Raw genomic sequence first — 16787 nt, 5'->3', positions numbered from 1 at the left:
CTCCCTGAAATCCCTGGCACTGGGTTTGATGACTAAACCCTTGGTAGATTCCCTGTTTCTTTAATTTTTATGCAGAACTTTACTTTTTAGCAGAAAATTCCATTTTTTTTTTCTTAAACAGATTGCCCCATTCTCTCTATTGCATTCTTCCTTGTTTCTTTAGAAAAGGATTTCTTTCACAACCAGCTATTGAAGAATGTACTTGGATAATTGTTACTAACACTTGCTCAATGCTTTGAATTGTGTTGAGCTGTTTAAAATCAGTGCAATCAGGTAGATTTTGTTGTTCTTTTCACTCTCTTCTTGTTCTGGAATTTACAGAATAATTATGTTTTTGTTTTGTTTTTTTTTTTTTTTGGTTTTCTGTTAGTTTTCATTTTGAATAGGAATTGAAGCTACGTAGCTCTGGGAACCTCTGGTCCCAAGCAGGAAAGCCTTGGCAGACAGACAGAAACAGACAGAACGCAGTGTGTAAAAGTTGATAGCGAGGGCAGGAGCCCGTGTCAGGACATGGTGTCAGAATGGCATGGGATTCCTTGAGTGGGAATGTTTCAGGTGTTGAGTCTTCTAAGCAGATTGCGACTGAAATATAAGTTACCATGTGTGGGTATTAAAGCAGTTTCCACATTCTATTAAAAAGAGGAGGAGAGGTGAAAATGGGATTCTTTTAAAATGTCATCATAAAAGATGTGGAAAGGCAATGTTAGATTAAAAGATGCTAACGAGAAATGACAGTGAAACTCAATACCTGACCCGACCCTAGAGTGGATCCCATATGGAGGGAAAAATGCTATAAAGGGGACATAATTGAGTCAAGTGACAAAATTTGAATATGAATGATACATTAAAGAATTGTACCAATATTAAATTTACTGAAATTGATAGCTGTACTGTGAGGGTATAAGAGAACATCCCTATTCTTAGGGAACACACACTTCAGTTTTTAGGGGGGAGGGACTGTAAGGAATGTAGCTTACCCCCAAATACACACACACACACACACACACACACACACACACACACACACACATATACACACTCTCAGATGTAGATGAGTCTGAATCTGTGCCTACATATACACATGTATGTATGATGTATGTGTGCCTTAAAATGTGTGTGTGTGTGTATGTGTATAGCTGGCTGACTACTATTAAAGAAAGAAAAAATGATAAAAGCAAATGGGTAAACTGTTAATCATAACTGTTTTTTTTTTTCAACTTGCAAATAAACACTTAAAGCACAAGCAAATAAACACAAAAGACAGTTTCTACATTATATATCGTAGCGACGTCTATTACCATGGGCAGATTCTGAAAACCATGTATCTGAATATGTAACGAATCACCTATTCTTTTTTTCTATTGTGGTAACATATGTAAAATATGAAACTCACCATTTGAACCATTTCCAAGTATACAATGCAGTGGCCTTGATCACTTTTACTGTATTGTGCTACCATCATCCGTTCCCAAAACTTTTTCATCACAGATCCCCTATTCTCAAAATATCACTCCTAATTTGCCTCCCTTTTGGTACCTTTTTAAAATGAAATTTTTTAGTTTGAGATAATTGTACATTCACATGAAGTTGTAAGAAATGATAGAGATTTCTTTACCCACTTTCACGCAGACATAACACCCTGCAAATTATGATGCAGTGCCCAAACTGGGAGTCGGACTGACAAGTTAGAGGCCCCTTCTATTGTCCTCTTCTAGCCACACCCACTGCCCTCCCACCCCTGCCCCTTAACCCCTGGTAACCAATAATCTGCTCTCCATTTCTATAATTTTGTCATCTCAAGAATGCTATAAAAGTTGAACCACACATTTTGTAGCCTTTTGGATTGCTTTTTCACTCAGTGTAATTCCCATGAGATTCATCCAAGTAGTTGCGTGGATCAGCGGTTGGTTCCGTAGTGTGGACGCCCCACGGTTGTTTCAACTGTTCTCCCTTTGAAGGACATCTGGGTTGTTTTCAGTTTTGGGTTGTTATGACTAAAATTCCTATGAACATTCATATGCAGGGTTTCTTTGTATTAAATAGTTCTGTTGAGATGTAATTTATATACCATACAACCCTGATGCAGAGTGTGCAGTTCAATATATAGCGTATTCACAGGGTTTTGCGACCATCACCACAATCTAATTTTAGAACATTTCATCACCCCTAAAAGAAACCCCGTACCCCGTGGCCTCAGTCTCCATTCTTCCAACTGCTCCCCAGCCTGGACAAGCACTGATCTACTTTGTGTCTCACTAACATCATCTGCTTATTCTGGCAACTCCTGTGAATGGAATCACGCACTAGGTGGTCTTTTATGACTGGCTTCTTTTACTTAGCACAACGTTCTCGATGGCCGTCCATGGTACAGCACGTGCCAGGGTTTCCTTTTGTTTTGTTGCCAAAAAATGTGAAAGAAGGGAGCCCACTTCATCCTCTGTGTTCATGCGAAAGAAAGTTTTATTCTACTCATTTCTACAGGTTTTTATAGCATACAAGGTAGTCTCCTACGTGACTGTTTTCAGGTATTTCAGGGAGGGTGCATTATTTCTAAAGCCATAAAGTGTGTTTACATGTCTTTAATCTCAAGGGACAATTTCTTTGGGGCTAGACAGGGGACAGCAGGAGCAGGAGACAGGAGCACAGACGGAGCCCGGCAAGGAGCCCTTACCTAAATTGCTGCCTGCCTTCAGGCATGCAGTGCTTTGGCCTTTTCCCAGCCTGGTGCCTGCCTGCAGGCTTCCAGAGTGGGGGAAGTGGCCCCACTGTATAATCAATCTATCGAGCCAGGGAACCTTCTGTGTCTCCACAAAAAAGATTCCATTGTGTGCACATGGCATATTTTGTTTATCCATTCATCTGTTGACGCACCCTTGGGTTGTTTCTCCTTTGGGCTATGATGAAAACTGCTGCTATGACTATTCATATACAAGTTTTTGCATGAGTGTATTTTTCATTTCTCTTGGGTATATACCTAAGAAGGGAATCGCTGGGTCATATGGTAACTCTATATGTAACTTTTTTTTTAAAATACATTTTTATTGTGAAAGTTAACATATATACATAACAGTGATGACTTTCAAAGTACAATTTAACAAGTAGTTATATAGATAATTTCAAAGAATGTTATGGGTTACAGTTCCACAGTTTCTGTTATTTCCTTATCGTGAAATTTAAGATACATTCTATGTGTAACGATTTGAGGAACTACCGAACTGTTTTTCAAAGTGACAGTACCATTTTACAATCTCACCAGCAGTGTATGAAGGTTCTAATTTCTTCACATCTTTGTTAACACTCGTTATTTTCTGTCTTTTTTATTATAGCTATGCTAGTGGTTGTCAAGTGGTATCTCATTGTGGTTTTGGTTTGCATTTCCCTAATGACTAATAATGTTGAACATCTTCTCATATGCCTATTGGCCATTGTATAAATGGCTTTTCACATCCTTTGTCCATTCCTTTTTTTTAAAAAAGCACAACATTTCAAACAAAACAAAACAAAACAAAGGAATAAGAAAAAGCAAATAACCTAAAATAACTACATTGCTTCCAACATGTTCCTACCATAACCAAGAAAATTTACAAACCATAATCATTCCTGAACATTCCCTTAACATTGAGATTACCCTCAGTAGCTTATCTCTTCTTATTAGATTATTGTTCCCCCTTCGCTACTTGCTGTCTATCTCTAGGTCCCCTACATTCTACAATATAAAACATTTATTTTACATTTTTCACTGAGTTCACATTAGTGTTAACATACAATATCTCTCTTTTTGTGTCTGGCTTATTTCACTCAGCATTATGTCTTCAGCGTTCATCCATGTTTCACAGCCTCATTCCTTCTTACTGCTGCATAGAATTCCATCGTGTGTATATACCACATTGTGTTTATCCACTCATCTGTTGAAGGACATTTGGATTGTTTCCATCTCTTGGCAATTGTGAATAATGCCTCTGTGAACATTGGTGTGTAAATATCTGTTCATGTCACTGCTTTCAGATCTTCTGGGTATATATCAAGAAGTGAAACTGCTGGATCAAAGGATAACTCGATATCTGGTTTTCTAAGGAACCACCAGACTGTCCTCCAGAGTGGCTGTACCATTATACAGTCCCACCAGCAATGAATAAGAGTTCCAATTTCTCCACATCCTCTCCAGCATTTGTAGTTTCCTGTTTGTTTAATGGCAGCCATTCTAATTGGTGTGAGATGATATCTCATTGTGGTCTTGATTTGTATCTCCCTAATAGCTAGTGAAGATAAACAGTTTTTCGTGTATTTTTTGGCCATTTGTATTTCCTCTTCAGAGAAATATCTTTTCATATCGTTTTCCCATTTTATAATTGGGTTGTTTGTACTATTGTTGTTGAATTGTAGGATTTCTTTATATATGGATGATATCAGTTTTTATCAGATACGTGGTTTCCAAATATTTTTTCCCATTGAGTTGGCTGCCTCTTCACCTTTTTGTCAAATTCCTCAAAAGATACAGAGGCTTTTAATTTTGAGGAGTTCCCCTTTATCTATTTTTTCTTTCATTGCTTGTGCTTTGGGTGTAAGGTCTAAGAAGTGACTTCCTAATACAAGGTCTTGAAGATGTTTCCCTACATTATCTTCTAGAAGTTTTATGGTTCTGTCTCTTATACTGAGGTCTTTGATCCACTTTGAGTTAATTTTTGTGTGTAGGGTTTGAGGTAGGGGTCCTCTTTCATTCCTTTGGATATGGATATCTAGCTCTCCCAGCCCCATTTGTTGAAGAGACTGTTATGTCCCATTCACTGGTTTTGGGGGCCTTATCAAAGATCAGTCGGCCGTAGATCTGAGGGTCTATCTCTGAATTCTCAATTCGATTCCACTGATCGATATGTCTATCTGTGTGCCAGTACCATGCTGTTTGACTACTCTGGATTTATAGTAAGCTTCAAAATCAGGAAGTGTAAGTCTTCCTGCTTTATTTTTCTGTTTTAGAATATTTTTACCAAATAAATTTGATAACTGGCTTTTCCAAGTCTGCCACGTAGGTTGTTCCTTTGTCCATTCTTAACATTGGGTTATTTGTCTTCTAATTGTTGAGTTTTAAGAGTTCTTTATATGTTTTGGATACAAGTTCCATATCAGATAAATGATTTGTAAATATTTTCTCTCATTCTGTGGGCTGTCTTTTCACTTTCCTGATGGTAGTGTTTACACCATAAAAGCTTTTAATTTTGATGAAATCTAATTCATTTATTTTATTTTCTGTCACTTGTTCTTTTGGTGTGTGTACAGGTATTGTTTGAATGTTAAGTTTTCATTTGTCTGTGATAAATGCCCAGGAGAGCAATTTCTGGGCTGCCTGGTAGTTGCGTGTTTAGCTGTTCTGATACATGTATAGTAATAATTCATTGTGGATGTTTTTGCATTTCCTTCTTGGCTAATGATGGTGAGCATCTTTTCATGTGTTTATTTGTCATCTGTATATTGTCTTTGGCAAAATGGTTATTCATGTCTTTTGTCTACTTTCCAATTGCATTGTTTGTTGTTTGTAAATATTTTCACCAAAGCCGTAGCTTGTCTTTTCATTTCTTCACAGAGTCTTTAGCAAAGCGAAAGTTTTAAATTTTGATGAGATTCTAAATTACCAATTTTTCCTTTTATGGATCATGCTTTTAGCATTGAATCTAAGAACTCTTAGCTCTACAAGGTGGGTGTTGAAATATGCAGCTGTAATCGTTAGCTCTATCTGTTTTTGCTTCATGTATTTTGAGGATTTTTGTGTGTGTGTGCATTCACATATAGTATCATTATGTCTTCTAGGTGAATGAATTCTTTTATCATTATGTGACTTCTTAAGAAATCTCAAAATAAAATTTTAAAAATTTTAGTTTTATAGCCTACTAGTGTTCTTGCTTTTTAATTTTATTTAGCATCCATTAATCCTTACCTTATGCTACCTGGGTCTGGTATGAGAATTAGATAGTATCACACCCTCCAAGGTTTATCATGAACTCTGAACAGTCTTCTGTATTCTTGATAAACCCAGGTTATTGGATGGATTTCAGTGTTTGAGTTAAAGCAGAGATCTGAGTGTGTGCAAGGTGGGAGCTATATCAGAATCTTGGGCATATACCCAAGAAGATATATTGGAGTGTCAGGTATTTACTCAGAGAGATGTAGCAGATTCTTGGGGATATACCTAAGGAAGCATGTGAGTGTCCGGTACATAGCCAAGAGTGTGTGTCAGGATCTCAACTTTGTACCCAAGCAGGTATATCAGAATTGCTGAAGAATGGGTAAATTTTAAAAAAATAGTCTAATGGTTAATTTACTTTGAAATTTAAAACAATATTAAAGGACAGTATGAGCTCTTTTAATTTATCAGAAGGGGACATGCATTAAAAAATATTGAGAAACGCTGGCTATGGGCTTGTCACTGACTTATTCTCTGTGTGTAAAAATGATTGACCCCACTGCCCAAGATGGAATATCGGGGTCCAGATTACCTTGCTGCCCGAGACAACCAAAAATCCAGACAAAATACATGAAACAAGGTGTTTCAAGACATGACACCAGGGAATTAATGGTGCTGATTGTTGTGGAATGGGAAACAAACAAGGTGAGCTCTACAAGTAACCCAGCTTACTACCTGGAGAGTCTACCAGCTGCAGTGCAGGGAGGGGGAACCCGGATGGAGCTCAGCAGACTCCCCTAATTGAGGAGATGGAGCTGAGGGTCTGGGGAGACCAAAGCGGCTGGAATTCGCAAGACAGAGTCCCAGGGAAGAGAGCTTTACAGAGGGGGAGCTCCAGAACCTGCTGAAGTACTGAATGGCACACACATGTGACCAAACTATCCGAGGCCACGAAGAGAACCATGTGACGGGTTAGACGGAACAGGGCCCGGTACCTACACTTGGGCAGAAATAGTGCTTGGCGCTCTCTCAGGGCTGGGAACAGTGCCTGCTTCCACCTGCCAGGCTGGAAAGCACAACCCCTCAAGGTGAATTGAGTAGAGTACTCAGAAGGATCTTGCTTCAGTCGTGAGGAATAATTGTCCCACATGTTTCTCTGGTCCCATCCAACAAATCTTAAAACTAAGACGCAGAAGGATCAAACTCTTTCTAAGTAACTTAACTGTATCCCAGAAGTTCAAGAATATTTATTTATGGGAATATAAACATATCCAGCACAGAATCAAATAAGTAACAATATCTGGCATCTGATCAAAGATTACTAGGAGTGCAAAGAAGCAGGAAAAGAGAATCCATAATGAGGAGGAAAACAGTGATTTGAAACTGATCCAGATGTTAAAATTAACAAAAATATTAAAACATTATCATGACTGTATTCCAGATATTCAGAAAGTTAAGTGGAGATGTGGAAGATAGAAAAAAGATGCAAATTAAATTTCTAGAGATGAAAACGACACTGTCTGAAATTAAAAATACACCGGCTGGGATTAATGGCAGATTAAACATTGCAGAAGAAACGATTGGTGAACTTGAAGGCATAGCAATAGAAACTATCCAAAATGAAACACACAGAGAAAAAAGAATTTTTAAAAATGAAAATAGGATCTGTAAGCTGTGGAATAGCTTTAAGTGGCCTAATCTATGTATAACTTGGGACCCTGAGAAAGGGAAGGGAAACAGAAAAATATTTTGAAGGAATAATGGGGATAATTCATGAGGAAGATATAACAATTCTACATGTTTATGCATCTAACAATAGAGCTTTAAATACCTGAAGCAAAAACTGATAGAACTGGAAGAAGATATAGACAAATCCACAAACAGTGATAATTTATAGAACAAACATATGGAAAATCATCAAAGATATAAAAGATTTAAGCAACCGTATCAACCAACTTGATCTAATTGATGTTTTTATATAGCACACTCCACCCAACAACAGCAGGAAAATACATTCTTTTCAAGTGCATACCAAATATTTACCACGATAGACCATATTCTGAGTCATAAAAAAGTCTTAATAAATTAAAAAAGATGCAAGTCATACAAAGTAAGTTCTCTGACCATAATAGAATTAAAGTAGAATTCAATAACAGAAATATATCTGGGAAATCACCAAATATTTAGAAACAAAATGACACATATCCAAATAACCCATGGGTCAGGAAACAAATAAAAAGGAAATTAGAAAGTTTTTTGAACCAAATGGAAATGAAAACAACTTCAAAATGTGTGGGATGCTGCTAAAGCAGTACTTAGAGGGAAACATAACAATGAAAACCTACATTAGAATAGAAAAAAGGATTCAAATCTATGACCTCAGCTTCCACTTTAAGAAACCAGAAAAATAAGAGCAAATTAATTCCAGTGTAAGCAGGTTAAAGGAAATAATAAAGATCAGAGTGGAAGTCAAGTAATAGAAAACCAGAAAAACAATAGAGAAGATAACTGAAACATGAAGCTTATTCTTTGAGAGGATAAATAAAAGAGATAAAACTCTAGGCCATCTGCTCCAGGGATAAAAGAGAAGACACAAATTACCATTATCTGGAATGAGAGAGGTGACATCACTACATATCCTACAGATTTCAAAGGGATAATAAGGAAATATTAAAAACGACTTTATGCTAATAAACTTAACCACTCAGGGAGACGCTGCAGAGCCAGGACTCGGAGCAGCTCGGAGGCGGTGACTAACAGCTCTTCAAGTCTGCGGTAAAAAATGGCCACTAATAAAACTACATTGCAAAAAATGGGAAAGAAGCAGAATGGAAGGAGTAAAAAAGTTGAAGAGGCAGAGCCTGAAGAATTTATGGTGGAAAAAGTACTGAATCAATGTGTAGTGAGTGAGAAGGTGGAGTGTTTCCTGAAGTGGGAGGGATTTACAGATGCTGACAATACTTGGGAGCCTGAAGAAAATTTAGATTGCCCAAAGTTAATTGAAGCATTTCTTAATTCTCAAAAAGCTGGTAAAGAAAAAGATGGTACCAAAAGAAAATCTTTATCTGACGATGAGTCTGATGACAGCAAATCAAAGAAGAAGAGAGATGCTGCTGACAAACCAAGAGCCTTTGCTAGTGGGCTTGATCCTGAGAGCATAATTGGTGCCACAGACAGCACTGGAGAATTAATGTTTCTCATGAATGGAAAGATTCAGATGAGGCAGACTTGGTGCCGGCAAAAGAGGCAAACATGAAGTGTCCTCAAATTGTAATTGCTTTTTATGGAGAGAGACTAACTTGGCATTCTTGTCCAGAAGATGAAGCTCAATAATTGTCTTGCATTGCTTTTTATATATATTTATATACATATACATATATAATCTGGATCTTGGTTTTTTGATTTTTTAGTGTGAAGAATAACTGTGTTCAAATGGAAATCAAGTTAGATATGTTTGTTTCGAAGTAGTATTATTGGGGGAGTATTGGTTTTTGTTTTGTTTTTTACATCAGTATCACTGGTTACTTTGAACAAATAAAAGCTTTCGGTAGTTGCTTCATCTATCAGAAAAGACCATGTGATACCATGGTGTATTATTTCCTTTGCATTAGAGAACAGCATTTCTAAATGTGGGGATGATTTTCCATAGTCATTACTGAATCAGAGCTTGTGTTTAACCCCATTTATGCTTAAGGAGACCATTCTGTCCATTCTGGTTTTTTTTTGGGGGGGGGTATTTTTTGTGTGAGTGTATATATAAATATATATGTAATTTTTATTTTTTTATTTTTATTATTTTTTACATTCATCAAAAATAAAACCATTCAAAACATAAATGTCACTTCACAACTATGGATAACTCCATGGTGCTTCTGGGATGCCATCATTCTGAGCAAGAAATATTTCAAGTTAAACTGAAAATTTCCTGAAGTCATAAACTTTCACATCAAATAGATGATTCAGTAATTAATTGGACAATTTAAATGTAATACAAATAATTTAAATTACATAATTTAAAGCAGCCAGAGCAAAATCCATGTCTATATCTATAGTCATAGAAATGGAAAATACTTGCAAAACACTGAAAGGAAAATCTACCACAACCAACAATCTCCCCACCTAGACGAGAAAACAACGTAAATAATGTTGTGTTTCTTTAGCCAAGCAAGGCTTAGTTAAATGGGCATTGAAAGTTTCCTTCTAGAGAGCCATTCCTTTATAGAAAGTTGAAATTCCTGTGCTGTATTGACTAAAAAGGTCATGATTCATGGAAACCTAATCAGATGGTTGAAGATGTGGCAGTTTAGGACATGTTGGCATAAATAGGTAAACAGACTTTTGTAATCTAAACTGTTGACCTGCATGGTTTTCTCTTTACCCCAATGCTTTCCTTACATGTAGGCTCAATCTTTTCAGTATTTGGATTACTGGTTCAGCAGAAGCCAGGAAAACAATAACTTCATAGTATCAGAATGTTATCCAACTGTATATTGTTTACATTATTGTAAATACTGGTGAACAGTGATCAATAGTTTTATATTCGTTAAAAAAAAAAAAAACAAAAAAACTTAGCCACTCAGATGAAAATAACTAATTACTCGCAATTCACAGACTCAAAATTCAACTCAAGAAGAAAAAAACTTGAATAGCCCTATATCTATTAAATAAATAGAATTTGTAATTAAAATCTTTCATGCAAAGTAAACTCCATGCCAAGATGACTTCATTGGTGAATTCTGCCAAATATCTAAAGAAGAAGTAATTCCAGTTCTACTCACAATCTCCCAGAAAGTTGAAGAATAAGGAATACTTCCCAATTCAGTCTATGAAGCCAGCATTAATCTGATACCAAACCTAGACAAAGACATTACAAATAAAGAAAACTACAGACCAATATCCCTCATGAACCTAGATGCAAACATTCTAAGCAAAATTTTAGTACACTGAGTCCAATAATATATAAAAATAATATATCATGACCAAGTAGGGTTCATCTTGGGAGTGCAGAGATCGTTTAACATTCAAAAATCAACGTAATTTACCGTATTAACAAAATGAAAGAGAAAAACCATATGATCATCTCAAAAGATGCAGAAAATGCATTTGACAAAAATCCAACTTATCTTCCTGATAAAACAACTGATTTTTGACAAAGTTGCAAAGGCAATTCAGTGAAGAAAAGACAATCTTTTCAACAAATGGTGCCGGAGGAATTGGTTGCCCATATGCCAAAAAATGAATTTTGATCCATACCTCACATCATATACAAAAATTAACTCAAAATGGATTGTAGATCTAAATGTAATAACCAAAACTATAGAACTTTAAGAAGAAAACACAGGAGAAAATTTTTGTGATATGACCTTGTGTTAGATAAAGATTTCATAGATGTGTCACCAAAAGCATGATTTCTAGAGGAAAAAAAGTGATAAAATGGAATTTATTAAAATTAAAATTTTTGCTCTTCAAAAGATACTTTAGGAGAATGAAGACAAAAGCCACAACTGAAAGGAAATCTTTGCAAAGCCTATATCTGATAAAGGACTTGTATCCAGGATATATAAAGAACTTTAAAAACTCACCTATAAAGAAATAACCCAATTTTTAAAATGGGCAACAGATTTGAACAGGCACTTCATCAAGAAAAATACACAGATGGCAATTAAGCACATGAAGAGAGGCTGAACACCATTCATCATCAGGGAAATGAGAGTTAAAACCAGAGTGAGATACCACTAGATACATATTGGAATGGCTAAAATTAAAAAAGATTAACCATACCTGATGCTGGCCATGATGTGGAGAAACTGCAGCTCTCTTCATTGCTGGTGGGAATATAATATGGTACAAACACCTTGGAAAGCAGTTTGGCAGTTTCCTAAAAAGTTAGACTTGTACACAAATGTTGCAGTGGCTTTATTTATAAGAAACAAAACCTTGAAACATTCCAAATGTCCATCAGTAGTTGAATGGATAATCAAATTGTGGTACATCAATACAATGGAATATTACTTTGCAGGGATGGATCTCAAAATAATTATGCTGAAAGAAGCTATACAAAATGTGTATATACCATATGATTCTATTTATATAAAACTAGAAAATGCAAACTAAACTATAGGGACAGACAGCTGGGGATTGGGACAAGGAGGGGTGGGAGGGAGAGATTCCTTAGGGACATGAGGAAACTTCTAGAGTGATGGCTATTTCACTATCTTGAGTGTGGTGATAGTTTCAGAAATGTATACATCAGCCAGAGCTTAGCAATTGTACACTTTAAATATAAGCAGTTTACTGTAGATCAATTTTTATTAATAAGCTCTTTTTAAAAATGAAAAAATGTTTGGCTCATAATAGACACTAGAATTTTGGTCATGGCCCTGAGGTCCTCATCTAAGGATGTAGATTCTAGTGTCCCAAAGCAATGACATTTAGAAAAATGACTCCATTTGCCAAATGAGTAGACAACTAATTCTCCACTAAACACGCAAACATTTAGCAGTGTGAGAACCTGAAATTCAGGTAATTCTCCACATTTTATTTTGCCTTAAGTTTAAACCTCCAATCTTTTCCTTTTTAAAAAATGATTAAAATTAAAATAATACTTTTTTTCTCATCTCTAAACAAGAATTATATTCACTTAATGGAGCTTCTACTTGTAAAATAGATAAATTGGGAAGGACAAACAACTTGCGGGTAATTCAGAAACCACATTATCAAATCTCTAAACTCCATAGTTGGATGTGAAAGCTGTGACACATTGACACTGGGAGGCGTTACAAAGTAAATTACACAGAGGATTACAGCATGGTAGTAAACAACAGAAAGGAGAGGCTGGCTTCCGGGGTTCAGAATCCAGCTCTGCTGGTTCTGTAACTCTGGGCATGTTATTGAAATCTTCCTATACTTCGATTTCCTTATCTGTAAAGTCAACATAATGCTAATGCATACCTCATGGGGTTACTGAAAGGATGAAATGATACATGATACATGTACCTGATGTGGATACATGTTAAGTGCTAGGACAGTGTTTAACGTGTAATAAGGACTCAAGAAGTCATCATCATCATTGTCATCATCGTCTCTAATTTATAGAAATATTTTATTGTATTGGAATAATGGCAAATGATGACTAGATCCTAAAGTTGGACCACAAGAGTCTATGTAAACTATAAAAACATAATGCAAATGAAAGACAAACAGCTTTTAACACTCCACAACAAGTTATCTGCCTGAAAAGGTGTCATGAGTTAAATTCTGTAACTCCACTAAAAAACCATGTTCACCCATCATCACCCCTGATATAAGATGAATATTATGGAGCGAGAGATTCTAGATTCTAAGATGCAAATAGGAGCTTCTATCCTTGCCCATGATTGATGGTTTATCTGAATATATTCTTATAGGTTGGAAGTAATGTTCCTTCAGCATTTTATAGGGACTGTCCATTGTCTTCTCACTTCTGTGTTGCTGTTGAGAAGTCCAGAGCCATTCTGATACTTGATCCTTTACACATGGCATGTTTTTCCCCCTTCTGACAGCTTGTAGGAGCTTCTCTTTGTCTCGGTGTGTTCTGAAGTATTGCAGTGATTTTCTTTTTGTAGGTGTGGACTCATCCATTATGTTGGGGATCTGGTGGACCCTTTCAACCTGGAAATTCATGTCCTTCATTTCTGAGAAATTTTCTTTAATTCCTTTGTTGATAAGTTCCTCTGTTACATGCTGTCACCTCTTTCTCTCTGGAACTTCCAATACTGGGGGAGAGTTTCACCTCCTGTGCTTGACCTTTCACTTTCTGTTCTTTTTTCTACCATTTTCCATCTCAGTATTTTTACCCTACTTTCTGGGAGATTACAGCATTTCTCTTCCAATACTTTCTATTAAGTTTTTAATTTACAAGACCCCCCCCCCCCCAGGTTTTTGTTCTCTGAATGTTCCTTTTCATAGCATACTCTTTTTTTCAAGAGTGTAATGTCTAATCTTTCTGAGGATACTGGTGTTTTTTTTTCTGGTTTTGTAGCATTCTTCCCCTCTAGCATTCATGCTAGAGGTCCACTTCATAAATCTGGCAGGTTTTCATTGCCAACTTATATTTAAAAGGGAGAGGCTTTTGGAACTAGACGGAAGTGGCGGTTACACAACACTGTGAATATCATAAATGCCACTGGAAAACAATATATGAACAAATGAGAATCTTATAATGAAATAAAAATTATAAAGAGGAACCAAATAGAAATTCTGGAGCTGAAAAGTATATAACTGAAATGAAAAATTTCTAGAGGGGTTCAACAGCTGTTTGGAGCAGGCCAAAGAAAGGATCAGCACACTTGAAGAAAAGAAATTGACATCCAGTCTAAGAAGCAGAAATAAGAGCAGAGTCTGGGGAATCTGTGGGACATCATCAAGTAAATGCATCATAGGTGTCCCAGGAGAAGAGTGAGAGAAAGGGGTACAAAATATATTTGAATAAATAAGGGCCAAAACCTTCTCAAATCTGATGAAAGATATGAATATACAAATCCAAGAAGCTCAATGAATTCCAACCAGGATAAAAACAAAGAGATCCACACCAAGACACATTGTAGTCAAATTGCCAAAACCCAAAGATAGAGAATCTTGAAAACAGCAAGAGAGATGTGTCACATACAATGGATCCTTAATGAGATTAACATCTGACGTCTCATTAGAAACCAGGGAGGCCAGAAGGCAGTGGAATAAAATATGAATTCCTGAAAGATAAAAAAAAGGTCAGTGAAACTGTCCTTCAAAACAGGGGGACATTAAGACATTTTCAGATAAACAAAAGCTGAGTGTGGTTCCTTATCACTAGACTTACATACAAGAAATGCTGTGGGAGTCCTTCATGTTGAGAAGAAATGACACTGGACAATAACTCAAAGCTGTATGAAGAAATAAAGACATCCAGTGTAGGTAACTATATGGGTAAATACAAATGCAGTATTGTTGCATTTTTCACTCATCATGCTCTTTTAACTCTTCTGTGCCTTAAAAGTTAAGTGCATATAAATAAGCATAAACTTTTGTTAGTGGGCACAATATGTATGGCAATGTAATTTTAAACAAGAACAACATAAAGAAGACGGACGGGGGATATAGGAACGAAGTATGTGTAGGCTGTTGAAATTAAGTTGGTATCAACACAAAATATAATAGATATAGGATGTTAAATGTAATCCCCATGGTAACCACAAAGAATATATCTTAAAAATCCTACACAAAAGGAAATGAGAAGTAATTTAGGTCTAGTATGTAGGTCTAGTGATAAGGAACCTAACTCAGCTTTTCTTTATCTGAAAATGTCTTAATGTCTCCCTGTTTTGAAGGACAGTTTGCTGAGTATATAATTCTTGGCTGACCTTTTTTTTTGTCTTTCAGGAATTCATATTTTATTCCACTGCCTTCTGGCCTCCCTGGTTTCTAATGAGAAGTCAGATGTTAATCTCATTAAGGATCCATTGTATGTGACACATCTCTCTTGCTGTTTTCAAGAGCTCATTACAAAAGATCATCTAAAGAAAAGAAAAGCAGTAATGGGAGAAATGAGGGACAAAAAGGTATTAAGACATAAAAAAAAAAATTACCAAAATGGTAGAAGTGAGTCTTACTTTATCAGGAATTACCTTAAATGTGAAAGGATTCAGCTCTCCAATCAGGAAGTAGAGATTGTCAGAATGGGTAAAGAAGCATGATCCAACTATGTGCTATTTACAAGAGACTCATCTTGAAATCAGGTTGAAAGTGAAAGGATGGAATAAAATACTCCATGCAGATAGTAACCTAAAGAGAGCTGGGGTAGCTTCCCAATATCAGACAAAACAGACTTTAAGTAAAAAATTCTTACAGGAGACAAAGAAGGACTTTATATATTAATGAAAGGGTCAATTCAACAAGAGGATATGAAAATTATAAGCATATATGCACCTAATGACAGGGCCCAAAATATATGAAACAATCGTTTACAGAATTGAAGGAAGAAATAGATAGTTATATATTATTAGTTGAATATTTCAATACACCAGTTTCAATACTGGACAGAACATGTAAGCAGAAATCAACATGGATACAGAGGATTTGAATAACATCATAAACCAATTAAGCTAACAGACACTTACAGAACACTTCACCCAACAGCACAGACTGCATGTTCTTTTCAAGTGCACATGGATCATTCTCTGGGATAGATCATATGTTGGGCATAAGATACCTCAATACATTTAAAAATATTGAAGTCATGCAAAGTGACTTCTCTGACCACAATGGAATGACGCTAGAAATCAATAGCAGAAGGAAAACTGGAAAATTTACAGATACATGGAAATTAAACAGTACATTCTTAAACAACCAGGGGATTACAGAAGAAATCACAAGCGAAATTAGAAAATACTTAGAGATGAGTGAAAACAAAACACAACATACCAACACTTATGGGATGCCACCAACACAATGCTCAAAGGGAAATTTAGAACTATGAATGCCTATTTTAAAAAGATCTCGTATCAATAATCTAACTTCACATCTTGAGGAAGTAGAAAAAGAAGAGCAAAATAAGCCCAAAGTTAGCAGAAGGAAGGAAATAATAAAGACTGGAGCTGAGATAGATGAAATAGAGAATTGAGAGAAAATTCAGTTGAGAGAATCAACAAATGTAAAAGTTGGTCCTTTGAACAAAATCAATACAATTGATGACCCTTTTTCTTTGTCTGACTGATAAAGAAAAAAAAAAAGATGCAAATAACTAAAATCAGAAATGAAAATGGTGGCATCACTATTGACTTATACAAATAAAAAATTATAAGAGAATATTCTGAGCAATTGTATGCCAACAAATAAGGTAATTTAGACAAAGTGGAAAATTTCCTGGAAACACAAG

The 16787-nt window shown here is 35.9% G+C and overlaps 1 protein-coding gene and 1 pseudogene across 8 annotated transcripts in view; both read left to right on the top strand.

Annotated features, from left to right (window-relative positions):
• Window positions 1-16787, top strand: part of PPARA (peroxisome proliferator activated receptor alpha) — a 79593-nt gene that overhangs the window by 13248 nt on the left and 49558 nt on the right. The gene's annotated exons all lie outside the window — the stretch shown is intronic.
• Window positions 8679-9305, top strand: LOC119541413 (annotated as a pseudogene).

Source organism: Choloepus didactylus, chromosome 8, assembly GCF_015220235.1.
Source record: "Choloepus didactylus isolate mChoDid1 chromosome 8, mChoDid1.pri, whole genome shotgun sequence".
NCBI classification, from domain to species: domain Eukaryota; kingdom Metazoa; phylum Chordata; class Mammalia; order Pilosa; family Megalonychidae; genus Choloepus; species Choloepus didactylus.
This window is presented reverse-complemented; position numbering and strand designations above follow the sequence as displayed.